The sequence below is a fragment of the Buteo buteo genome, chromosome 18 (assembly GCF_964188355.1).
Source record: "Buteo buteo chromosome 18, bButBut1.hap1.1, whole genome shotgun sequence".
Classification (NCBI taxonomy): Eukaryota; Metazoa; Chordata; class Aves; order Accipitriformes; family Accipitridae; genus Buteo; species Buteo buteo.
Genome location: NC_134188.1, coordinates 18,304,772 through 18,318,012, shown reverse-complemented (window position 1 = coordinate 18,318,012; position 13,241 = coordinate 18,304,772). Strand labels below are relative to the sequence as shown.

General features: G+C 46.8%; 1 long non-coding RNA gene across 2 annotated transcripts; it reads left to right on the top strand.

Moving 5' to 3' along the window:
* Positions 1–6: 6 nt before the first annotated feature.
* Positions 7–11,670, top strand: LOC142041350 (uncharacterized). Of its 2 annotated transcripts, XR_012653433.1 has the most exons (5): positions 7–334; positions 1,409–1,530; positions 6,481–6,611; positions 10,552–10,620; positions 11,385–11,670. It is a non-coding gene; the product is annotated as an uncharacterized LOC142041350 (long non-coding RNA). The 2 variants fall into 2 exon arrangements; XR_012653432.1 differs by lacking the exon at positions 11,385–11,670 and having other exon boundaries at positions 10,552–10,912.
* Positions 11,671–13,241: the final 1,571 nt, after the last annotated feature.

Sequence of the window (13,241 nt, the reverse complement as noted above, 5' to 3'; positions counted from 1 at the left end):
CATAGAGAGGGCTGGCGGGGCGGTCACGTGAGGGAGGCGAGCGTGTCCGCCATGACGGCTACCGAGGCGGAAGCGGGCGGTGCGGCAGCGCTGCTGCCTGCGTAGCCATGGCGGCTTCCTCGGGCCCTCCTTCCCCTCGGACCGGGGTCGGGCGAGCCCGGCTCGGGACAGGGAGCTCGGGGCGCCCGTCCTGCGGGCTCGGCCTTGGCCTGGAAGAGGGCCTTGGCCTGGAAGAGGGCCTTGGCCAGAGGTGCTACCAGGCCGCGGGTCCTGCCCAGGCCCTGCCTGGTCAAGGCCTCCCTTGGGCGGCTTGCGGGCCGCAGGACTCTGGCCGGTGCGTGGGGACCGGGCAGGCCCTGGGGGAAGGCCAGGGGACAGTTAGGTGTAGGGTGAGGGGTCTGAGGGCATAGTGCAGCCCTAACTGTAACCTGCTGCTGTGAGCCACTGGCAGGTCTTCTCTCATCAATTAGGTCTTGATTAGACTTGCGAGTTGCCTATCTCAGAGGTGTCTGCCCAGAGGCTGCTTGCTTGATGTAGGAGGCTTGGAAAAGGGCGGTGTATTAGTTATGTGAAAGAGCACTTTGTGGCTTCAAAGCGCTTGCCCTGGGTGTTGATGCGAGGAGGGATGAGGGAACGGCCGTGGAAGAGGGAAGGGGTTAAGGAGACAGGGTTGGGATCCTTGTAGGGATGGTGGGGAGGGATAGAAACAATGGCAGAGGGAGGAAGAGGGAATACCTCAGTCATTCTCTTTGCTCAGAGGTGTGTATTAGCAACATCAGCCCAAGCTCGACGGTCAGTCAGCAAGCTCCCCCCACCCCCCTTACAAAGAACTCCTTTACATGGTGTATATTCACTGCTGTCTCTGTAAAGAAACCAACGCATTTAAGGAGCATCACTCGGGGATTAAATTCCCCCTCTTAAAATGCAGTTTCTTTCCTGTGCTTTATCTTGCTTTTAGATGCATCTTATTATCAAACTTCTGCGAATCCACATGCAGGCATGTGAAGTGAAAGGCTCTTTGATGTATCTACCAATTAACACGGAAACATTTTCCTGAGCGCTCTTCACCCAACATGCAATTTAGAAGAGAGCCCACAAGAGGTCCCCAAAGATATTGCTAGCCAGAGAGCTACAGCAACAATGTAAATTTCACCCTTTAGGTCAGTGAGCCAACAGAGAAAGCACTTGGAAGAAGTGGGCCCTTGGTATACAAAGAAACCAGTTATTTTAACTAACTTGTCATAAATGTGAAGCTTCACTCAGAAGTCAGGTAAATAGTAACAATAATTACTGTGTCATTTCCTAAGAGCTATACCTGTCAGGAACCAAGTATCCACCCTTGCATTTTCTTACCTGCAAGCCTCAGTCCGCACCCTGTGAAATGGGTTTATGATTTCTTTCACTACAGGCAGTTCAGACTCAAGATCAAACCTCGCAGAGGAGTCTGGCTTTCCAGCTGGTTGGTCGGGAATTGAGTAGTGTTGGGCTACAGATCACGGCAGCCTGAAATCAGCGCAACATCCTATGATGGTGGGTGTTATTCATAGATTATAAATCTGTGGACTTTAAATCAGCAAATTATGCTAATTTGACTGTCGTGGTGCAGCAGAATGTTGGGGTTTTGTTCAGTAACCTGTTCTGAAGGCAGTGCCTACTGTTCAGTTGTAATATCCGTTTGGCAGAAGGTATCAAGTTGTGATTAAAGACCTCAAGAACTGAAGAGACTTCTGCTGTTGGGTTAGAGTAAATGGCAAGCATTCCCTGTGTGTGGGATTACTTGAAGATGAGAGCTAAAAAACTGGCACAGTCCCTGCTCTGAACAGACACAATGATTCTTCAAACAGGAAAGGAATGGCTTAGTGTTTGTGGACAAAATTGTTCCCCAAAGTGCTTCCCTTCCCCCAACTTGCCTGTATCAATGTGAAGTACAAATAGCTACAGACACTTTTTGTGGTCGAGGGTTTGGTTTCCTTAGAAGCCTTGGGCACTAAAGAAGGACACTGGTGGAGCAGAGGTGCCTGGGTCCAGACTCCTGAAATTCCCTACTTTATGTCGTTGCAGAGGCATCTAACCTTCACAGGTCCACAACTTCGGGATTTAAAGATCTCTAAACATACAGAGTTTTACCCAGTTTTGAACTTGTTTGGACTTAGCTTGGGTCTGAGAAGTTTAGCATCAGGCTCTCACTGGGGCCTGATAGCTATATCCCCCAACTCAAGTGCTCAGAGAGCTTTCAACCAGTAATTATTCTCAGAGCATGTCCAGATTCATGGATATCACTATCAGCCTCTCAGCCCCTCCAGGGCACATCCTATAGTCCTTTCCCAGCAGGGCTGACCCCGCATGTGAAGAATCTTTGCCCCATCAGTCAGGCAGCTCTAGGCTGCTTTGATATTTAGGGATGCTCTCCCCGTGTTTTTGAAGCTGACTAGCTGAGCATAAGGGAAGGAATTAAAGATTCATTAAAAAAGAGAGCATGTATGTAGAAGGGAGCACTAGTCAAGTTCAATGGTGCAGGCAGCAAGTGGGAATTCCTGGAGTTTATGCATTAAAATGTCATCAGATAATGTAAACAAGCAGACAATAACAAAACCCCAGGTCTCCCCCCTTCCCATGGCTGCTCTAATCACAAAACAGCTCAAGGCTGAAGACTTCTTTCTTCCTGTGGCAGGTTAAGCCTTGGATCTCTTTTCACACAGTAATTGGCACCAAGGATGCACTCTCAGTTATTCCTCTGCTGAGCAATTTGGCTGTGGCAGCCCTTAGAAAGGTATTGTGTACTGCGTGGAAAACATGAAAAGCAGGAGAAGTCACCACCTCCCTTGATCATTTCCTCCAGTGATTAATTATCCTCACAGTTTAAAACTGCACCTTATTTTTAATTTCAGTTGGCTTTATTTCCAACCACGGGTGCCTGTTGTGCCTTTCTTTGGTAATTTTAAAAGCCTGTTTTCTCACCAGGTATTTATACTTTGTAGTCTAGTCTTGCAACTGCCTTTGGATAAGGTAAGCAGATTGGGCTCTTCTAGTCTCTTAGAATTGTTTTCTTCCTCCCACCAATTATTTGAGGGCTTTTTCTTGCTCTCTAACTGGTTTATCAACATCAAAAATATAAGAACTGTTTCAGCATCAGCTCCACTAATGTGAACTAGAAAGATAAAATCACTTTCCTCCTCCAGCTTTCTACATGGTTGTTTATCTGAGAATCCCACTGGCCTTTTTAGCCACTTTTACCCACACCACTACACCGGGTGTTTGAGTCCAAATGTGTGTCTGTGGTGTCTCTTGAATCCTTATCAGGGTTGTTGCTTTCTGGATTAGACAATTCCCTGTAGACTTTGAGCTTAGATGAATAAACCTGTTTGGCTGCGTTAAAGGCATCTGTCTTGAAAAGAAATCCCTTGCTGGTGTCACTGGTGTGGCCTCTTAGTTACCATCCCGAATTCTTTATAGTACCTGTACATATTCTCAGTGCAGTTTTGTATTTGTTTGTGGATCACACCACGAGGCCAACATTCTTTAGTTATCTCAGTGCTCTAGGATGCAGGTCTCCCGTAAGTGCTGGTCCTTCTCTGAGCTTATTTCAAGGCTGAAAAAGACATTGCGTCCTGAAAGAGAACAAAAACATTTTTAAAACCTTGTGCCTGTTTGGAACCTTGTTAATGTTTTCCTCAACTACTTCTTGGCCTGTAGCGTTATGAAGATTTCTTACGTTCCTAAAGGACTTTAAAAACTCTGTCTTAGCCTTGTCAATGCAGTGATTTTTTCCCCATTTCCTATGTCATTTTTTTTGTTTTTTAAAGCTTCTCATTTATCCTCTTTGCTATCTGGTTCTCCTTTCTTCCATATGTAACATTGCTTTTAATTGTTGCTTTTCACTGATTTTTTCTGAATCCAGATGGGAATTTAGTCAAGACAATTTTCTTTCCTGAATTTTTGTGTCTCCCACTGTAGACAGTGGGGCTATCTTCTGCCCAGTCTTAAAGTACAGCATCAGAGCATGCAATCTCCTCTTTCAAAGCAGCTTGGTACCATGAACATGAGCATTTTCCCCCAGCAGGGCAGAGGTTCAGTGCCAGAATGGAAATCTCCCAGCTTGAATTTTCCTCTTACCTCCCTTCCTGTAAAAGCCTGTCTTTTGCTGTCCGGGGCACAGCTCGCATGGGCCGAGCAGCAGTAAATCCCATTTCTGCTTAGGAGAGGCCGCAGCACATTTCCTCCCTTGGGACACCGTGTTGTTTGAAGGATTGTGCCTCCCACTGGGTTATGGGCAGAGAAGGCCACAGGGGATTGTCAAGAGTAGAGGCTTGGTGCAGGAATGCTCAGCATCCGAATGGCAACCTTAAAAGAAGTTTGTGGGAAGTTGCTGTTTCCTTGATTGGGAAAAGAAGAGAGGCTGGGCAAGGCTGTGACTCAGCCAGTGAGTCAGCGGGGGCTGCTTTCCGATGAGGCCATCCTGCACTGTTTAGCTCTCCGTCACACCCTCCCTGCTGCCATGGGGCAGTAAAAACCTTGTGCGGCTGCTTCTCCATGCTCACAAAGTCGTCCTGGCTTTAACCTCTTCCCTGCCACCTCCCACCGCACCGTTTCTCCAACTTTCTGCTTCTATGCTCCATTCCAACCCCCTGACTGCTGTCTCCCTTTATGCCTTCAGTGCTCTGGTCCCAGGTGGATTTAGTGGGTGTGAACTCCTGCTTTGCAGCAAGGGAGAAACCTTGTAACCTATTCACAATGGAAGGAAAATCCTGGGAGTCAGCAGGAATTCCCTGCAAAAAAAGGCACAGGGTGAGAAGACCTGGATCCTGCCCGAGGCAGTGATGACCTTCATCAAACACCGCAGACTGCGGTTCCTTTGCCAGCCATTAAACAGGCTGGACCAGTGCTGCAGATCCAACATACTGGTTTTGAATGCATGTTCTATTTACTGTGTCTTCCTCTGTCTGCTTCCCCATGCACACAGCTCTCTGCTGAGATCCCAGTGCTCTTTCAACGTGAGACGTGATGTCAACCGAAAGGCACTTGGGGACTTGGGGAGGGAGGGTGCTGGAGGAATGAGTGACACTGCGAGACGCACACAGCTCATGCTTTCTGGCCTCACAGTCTTGGATGCACACGCAGCTCCATGGAGGCTCTCTTGTTTCTACTGCATCTATTTTTTTTTTTGAGCTTGGACAAAGCAAATAATTTTAGCCATGCAGTATTTACATCCAGGCAAGCAGCCAGGACATACCTCTGTCTATGGTTGCATTCACTGTTAAGCAAAAATGTCCCACTGTTTTATTTATTAGCCAAACATTTCTACTAATAGCTAAGCTAATTTTATCCTTTTCTTAATGCTGGCTGACGATGACTCAGTCTGGCTGGGAGGAGTCTCAGTAGCACAGTGCCCAGACTCTGAAAAGCTGGCATTACATGGAAGGAAGAGCCAGTCGTCCACACACCACAGTGGCTCTGGCTTTGGACTTGCTTGTTTTCCCTCTGTCTTCTCCATGTAGATGTGGAACAAAGACACCTGTGAAGTATTCCACAAGTGAGCTTACTGGGTGGGATGGAGTGGAGATGCATTTGTCTATGTAAGAGCCAGCTGCAGCTGTAACTTTTAGCAGTAGCATCAGGATCTGGTACCCATATTTCTCTACAAGTTTTTTCTCTGTTTTAGCTCTTTATCAATATTTTCTGCCTGAGTCAATCCTCAATTTATGTGCTGTTCTCCCTTCACTTTAGGATTACTCTCACAGGGCTCCAGGTAAGTGAAGTATCTAGTCTAGGCAAATCTTTAAGGCTCCTTTTCTGTTCAGTGGACAGTGACAGGTTCATCTGGGATGTGATTCACTCACTCATCTTGGGCAATCTCAGAGAATCCTGCCCTGTATTACATTAGTATATTACAAAGGCAGGTAGAAGATGTTAAGGTTACGAGGTAAAACAATATAAGTAGTTTTGTTCTAAAGATGAAGTCAGGTTAGATGAGATCCTTCTGGATTTAAAATTTCTGTTACTGAAAGCTTCACGATGCAGCTAAGTATGTTTTGTAAATCAGGCTGTGAGGAATAGAGCAGCCACGATGAAAACACAGACTCTCGTAACTTATCTCGAGTCTCCAAACAAGGAATACAAAGAAGGGTTTATAGGAAGAGTAAAACAGCTAAGTGTCATCCTGACCAAGTTAAAACCCAACCGAGTTTCCTCTCCAGTAACATCTCGCCAGTGCAGTCCTCAAGCTCAACTGAAAAGAAAGTCAGTCATAGGATCAGACCCCACCTCTTGCAAAGATGCCATATGAATGTGTTGTGTTTTCCTACCTAAGAGGATTCTAGTTGGTATCAGCCAGCAGTGAGTTCTCTTAACCACTGTGATAACCTTTAGTTATCCTTAGTTATCCTTTAGTTACTGAACTAGCACACTCTGCAAAGGGTTCACCCAGTAGCAAGGCAATTCTGGCTTTGGAAGAGTTTTAACCACTTGCATTGTTTCTTTCAGATGTGGGCGGAAGCGAGTTTACTCTGATTCAGATGAAAACAAAGAACAACAGCTTGGAAAACAATGAACTCTTGACCTACAAGTTGATCAACCAGGTTGATTTTCCCTTAGCTCTTGATTGCAAATTCAAGGTATTTAGCTGCTGAGGTCTTGAAGGAGACTTTTGCTTATGTGGGGCTGTGTCAATGCAGAGGGCTGGTGCTCAGGAAACTGGTATTTTCTTCCCAGCACTGTCCTAGCCTGGGGACCTTGAAAAAGTACCCCCCCCTCCCCAAGTCCCTTGCATTTCCTTCTTTATAAAAGCATGGATAATGGACCAAAGGCTTTTGCTCTGCGGTCCATAGACGCAATATCCCATGTAAAAGCAGGCTATGAAATTTGATGTCCTGTATTACAAAGCCCACAGGGCTTTGCTGTGTAATTTTACCATCAGAACCATCACCTCTATTTGAGCTAGACATGTACACTGAGTTCTGCTGTGGGACACAGACTGGGGATGAGGCAGGCTTCTACTACAAGATCAGTAACTGTGACTGAAGCCCGTCCTGGATGAGATAAGCCTGGCAAAATTTGTTCCCTTCCTGGGTTTTGATCCGTGTCTTGGGGTTTGGGCAGAGGGGCAGAAGGTGTTCAGCTGAAGTTTAAATGTTTAGTGCTCGTTAGGAGTATCAAAACCCAGTTAGCAGAGTTGGTTGGTTCAGGATTTGTGGTGGCCAGTTCCTTCAGCTGAACATGGAGCTCCACGGTGGGTGTAAGCAAAGCCCTACCTGCAGAAGCAGGAGCCCTGTTGAACAGGGCGTTGCATGCTCCCCTGCAGACTCAGGGCACAGCGAGGTGTGTGCTGCAAACGTGTCTGCAGACGTGCCTCGTCTTGGCAAGACTCTGCCTGTTTCTGTAACATTGCTGCTGAGGATTAGTAACTGAAACCAAACTTTGCATTCCCCTCCCTCCCTTTCCTGTTCTCCTTTGCCTGTCACTTGCCATGAGCATGGTGCAAGCAGCCACATCTCATGTCTGTCCCTGCAAAAACACGCGCATGAAGCAGCTTGAATTCATTGCTCCTATCGAGTACTACCTTAGCGTGCCTTAGTAACTTTGCCTTGCCATCCTTGCAGGTACAATTTTAAGCAGGAGTAGGAGGAGGAGTCCCGGTCCTGTGCAAGGTGCTGCATCCCACTGGTGGGGAGTCCCACCACAGCACAACAGTTCAATGAGCAGCTGTGGAGGGAAGCACCCATAGAGCTGGTGCCTGTGGGGGTAGGGCTTACACAAGAATGTTTGGCCTGCGATGAATATGCTTTCTGCACTGTTCACATCTCTACCCCCTTCAAGTTTTCATTGTGTTGGAGCCTGCCTACTCCAACAACTCCAACTCCTGCTGTCTTTACCAGCTATGAGCTCTATAGTCTGTGCTAGGTAGGCTTCAAAGCACTCCCCATCAGGTATAAGTATGTTCAGTTAGAAATATGTGGAGTGGCTTTGTGCTGGAGGAAGGGTAGAGGGCTGGGGTGCTCTCCAGGGAGTTCTGGTTCATTTGGGTGCTGCATGGAGGAGACTGAGAGCACTGTGTCGTGGCATGGGCACAGGAGCTGCTGCTCAGAGGGACTGTAAGCAGCATGGTCCAGGCTGGACTGTGACTCTCTTGCTCTCATGCTTTCACTACAGAACTAAAGGGCAGATGGTGTTTCACATTCTGACATTGTGAATAGGTGACTATTTGTGCAAAGTCCAATAGCAAGCAGCCCAGGGCAGCAGGACAGTGACTGGAGCACTCTTACTGGAGTGAGACAGTTGACCCCACACCTTTGCTGCATCCCAATGGAGGTAAGACTAAAACCTCTATCTCCTAGGTGCTGATACTGAGCTTAAGAGAGAGAGAACAAAGTTACCTTTCCTTGAGTGCCTGCAGCTGGGAGAGGATTCATGGCTACAGATCTTGAGGATATGCAAACTTTTAATTCTCTTTGCAAAGCAGTGCCAAAGCCTTGTATTTTGTCACTAGTCACTGTCTAGCTTAAGAGAGTCCCTGTGTAATGTGCTGGCTTCTGTGATTTCCGTTCTGCTGCATCCTCCAGGGAGCCATAATGCCTACCCTGACATCTTGAGTTTTACTGAGTGGAAGGAGACCTAGATATGAGACACGACAGCACTGAAGCTGAGTGCACCCTGAATATCATCTGATGAACCATGTGTTTGGGGACTGGCTGCTCCTCAGCCTGATATATGACAAGTGTTACACAGCCACAGACAAGTTAGTGCCATCTCCCAAGACAGTCAAGTCAGACATTTATGCAGCAGATCCCAGCAAAGATGCTGCAAAGTCCAGTTCTTCTCTTCTTCTGAGCTGTTTTTGAAATGAGTAGGCTCCTAGGTCTGCTCTCCAGAGGCTTTGGGTTTTGCAATATTGTAATTTAACCTGCAGTCCCAACCAGGCACCTATTTATTTAAAGCACTAATTTAAGGCCAGTACTTCCTCCCACCCTGCTGTCAGTTAGTGTGACTAAAAGCACTGCTGCGTTTGGTTTTTCAGAGGAAATACTTTGTCCTGGCTGTCGTACACCGATGCTATTGTGTGAACTCTAAGGGCAGAAGCTGTGCCCTATACTCATGGCAGTGGCAGAATCCTAGGACTGGTGATTGTGTTATTCACATCTGAATCTTTCCCCAGGCAGTACTGGCCAAGAAGCCACATATGTGGAAAATATATTATGTTTACACCTAGCAGCAGTTACAGTATGTATTTCAGTAGCAAGGCCAAGGCCTGAAAGGAGCCCTGTGGTGGCAGAAGTACTTTAGGTCCTGCCCAAGGCTTGTTTGACCAGCTGTGGACATCCTGGGCTCACTTTACAGCCGGTGCGGAGACAAAGGCACATCTGGAGGATGCCATCTCAGCCTCGCCTGACCACATAAGGTGATGGAAGTCACACCCTTGCAGTGCCTGCTTCTCTGCTTTGGCTGTTGGGATGACTGGGCTCCATGTGTGCATCTCCACTGCCAATCTGAGCCGCACGGAGGGCGTCGGAGCCGGCGGGCATGGTTGGAACGTCACCTCCATCTAATGGGTCTGGCCAAACCCTTAATGCAGAACATCTCACTCCTTCCACTCCTTGGTTCCAAAACACAGTGGTGTTACTGGAGACAGGCAGTCCTGGGTGCGGCTGCTATCTTGCCTCTTGATTAAAGCTTCTGGATCCTGCCAGCAGGTTTAGCTTTCTCAAGGATTATGGCTTTCTCATTCCTTCTTCTGAGATGATGCAAGCCTAACAAGTCTGTACCTCTAATTTTGCTCCCACCCATCAGTCTCCTGTCAATGCAGACTGTCAGGAGCTGTCTCACACCTTGTTTTCAGGTAGCACGTAGCACGGTGAGCTCTCAGCATTGACTGAACTGCAATGCACTTTTGGAAACATAAAATATAACAAACAAATAAAAAGAAGTCAGTAATAATACCTAGAAGAAAAGCATGCAAGTGGGTAACTTTCCTCTCCAAAACAGGTGGCTCTGACCAACTGACTATCTGTAAAACAAAGGCCATTACATTTGAAGCATCAATTCTTTTATCATAGTTGTTATTGTGTTAAAAAGCATCTCTTGATTTAAAGAATGAAAGTGTTGGAGCTTTCAGCACATCTCTAAAGAACTCATTCCAATAGTTAATCATTTGCACTATTAAAAACATTGCCTTGTACCGCTATTCTAAATCTATTTTACTCCTGCTGTCATTGTGCTTGTTTCTAATAGCCTGAATATTAACAGTGATCTCTTGAGTTTGAAGCCTATGATAAAGTCCCAAAGGATGTAGCCTCTGGATTTTATTAATTTAATTCAGTATTTATGCAATGCATTTGTACTTCATGGTTTACAAGGTCCCTGCCAGACTCCCACTGTGCAAGTTTTTGTACAAGACCAGAACTGATCCCTGTCATAACAGTGTTATCACCCAGAAAGCAGTATGTTTGGGTGCTTCACCATTGCCATTCATCACCCTCTTCCTCTGACTGTACACTGCAGACAACCTCCTCCATCATTTTATGTCTTAAACCTCTCCATCTTTTTCTCTTCTGATTTCAGCTGTGACACCACTTTGAGACATCCACTGGCTGCTGTGGACAGAAACCATGAGTGTGGCCAGGAGGAAAGGCAAGTAAGGAAGGAGAGTAGCCAGATCAGTATCCCTAGCAGTTTGAGGTGGTTCGTAGCCTCTTGCTGGCTCACCCTTGTTTGGGAGCATCATGGCAGAAGGTGAGCAATGAAGCAGTACCATCGGTGGTGGGCCATTCCTCACCAGCACGACGGGCACCATGGGGAAGTGTGATATATGCGCTCGATTCCCCCTAACCAAATGAGCAGCAGTTTGGTACAGACTCCAAAGGAGGTAAAGGTCTGAGCCGTAGGTGGGCCAAGAACTCCTCTAGGAGACCCCTGAAGGAGCAGAGCGACACAGTGAAAGTTGTGGGTACAAAGAGTCTGGTGCATACCTCTCCCATTGTATGCAATTTGACTACGAGCCAACCACTTTATCCCATAAATATGGCAGCCGAAGTGAGCCTTCTTTGAGCTCTCTCTGCTAGGCAGCGTGGCTGCATGGCAGTGATCTCCAGCAACGAGATCTTTTACCAAGGACAGATCGCTGGATGAGCCCAATTCGAGTTCTCCCTGGACAGCAACTGCTGCACACCAGGCAACTCTCCCCTTAAGCAGGGAAGCCTCTCCATGTTAAGAGATATTAGTCATTTAGCTTAAATAAGTTTTAAATAGAATTAATCACTTAGTTATAACGTTGTGTGTTTTAATACGCTGTTTGCTTAGCTTTACTTACCTAGCACGAGTAGCTAGGTTTGCTGAAGCCTTAGGTCACAAGCTGTAAACTTTCACTTAGATTTACTGAACATGTACCTACTTAGTCAAAACAGGGGTCTCCAGAGCCAGCGTAAATCATGAGATAAGGAGGCTTCAAGGCTACAACCACCAACAGCACCTGCAACTCAACAAGATGACGAACGGCCCATCTGGAGACAGTGAAGGAATCCAATAAGGAGTCAGAAGGTGTCCAGCCGGAATCACTACTGGACCAAAGGGTGTGTGGAAGGTGCGTGAAGAGAGTGTGAAGAGTGCGTGAGGGGCAGGTGAATAGTCTGTAAGGGTATAATTGCCCAGGGATTTTTTTGCTTGGGCTAGTCCCTCCCCAGAGGCACCCTGCTGGAGCTGACCCTGCTGCTGTACCACTCTATTAAATTATTTCTTTTTATAAGACTCGATGCCTGAGAGTCTGTTTCAGGAAACCGAGGGTTCGAACTTCGGAGTGAACTAACACCGGATGCCTGGACAGAGCAGTAAGTGGTTGATAGCATGCTAAACTTTGAAATCCCAACTAAGTGATATAAAGGATTGATTGTGCACACATAATTCCCTTAGCCATAAACCATTGACCACGTCTGGGACTAAGATTGGATCTGGCCACACCTAGACTCCTCTCTGAGGAGTTTAGAAAGGAAGGGGGTACTTTCTGAACCTCATAACTCAATGGGAGGTTTTCCTTACCCTTTGAATCTCTTAGCCATAAACCGATGACCAGGTCTGAGATGAAGTTTGGATCTAGCCACACCTAAGCTCCATCAGGAGTTTAGAATGCAAGGGGGTCCATTCTGAACCTTGTGAGTCAACAGGAGGGTGTCCCTTACCTTTTTGCATCTCTGATCTCCGTGCAAATCATCCTAAATCAATTCTAACTCGATTTTCCTTTGTATATTTCTCCCATGTAGTAAGTAATAGAATGAACCTTGCCATTGAACTCTGTTAAGTTTCACTTTACAGATTCTTTAAGGATCCTAAATCACTCATCCGCGACAGGAAGGCATGAAGATGCCTGTATAAACACCTGACAAGTAGGCAGCAGAAACTGGCATCAAGACCTGTTTCAAAGGGGGAATCAACAGCATGTTGCTAAGCTCTTCTCTGAAGAGTTTATTGTCCTTCTGCCCTCCCGGCCCTTGAATCTCTTAGTTTTAGCAGGAAAATTGTTTCACTCTTGCTTTTCTTCCTAGCTCAGCACTGGGCTCCTTTCCCAGACCAAGTTTTTCAGCTAATTTTATAAAGAGACTCTTTCCCCATGAGACAGTGAGGAGGCAGATGTGCTCTCTGACATGCCATAGCGTGTCTGCTGGCACTGCCATGCTCCAAGTCCAATCTTTGGTATCTCCACTGAATCAGGTGGTGTCTCTCCAGTGGGACTGCTTGCCCTTAGAGACAAGTTCTTCTTCCTTTCCTTCTCAGAAGAATGGGACAGTCACATACAGCACTGTCATCCTGCCTAGAGGTTGTGGTAGGAGACAGGAGATCCGGCCTGGAAAAATATTTGGAGTCAAGAATGTTTTGAAAGACTAGACTAGAGGGGTCAGGCATGCGAGGAGAAAGATTTGCTATTTGTAGCAAATCCAGTGTCAGCCGTGTGAACAGAGAGACAGGGCTGGAGGCACAGTGTGGGAAAGCATGCAAACAAGCCCAGCAGCTTCTTTGTGGCTAAAGGGTTTGAATGCTGGCATGTTTTTCAGGTTTGTTTTTCAGGGAGGTATTTTTCCTTTGAGACATTGGTTTTGGTGCTTGAGAGCCTTGAGGAAGAGGAGGACTGGTTATCCACGTTATGTCAGTGAAGGTGGATGAAAACCTCCTTTCATTCTCCTGTCTCCCTCCTCCTCCTCATGTTTTCTCCTCATTTTGTTATCACAGAAGGAGACAGCTTTCCTCAGCTGGCTCTCAACTCC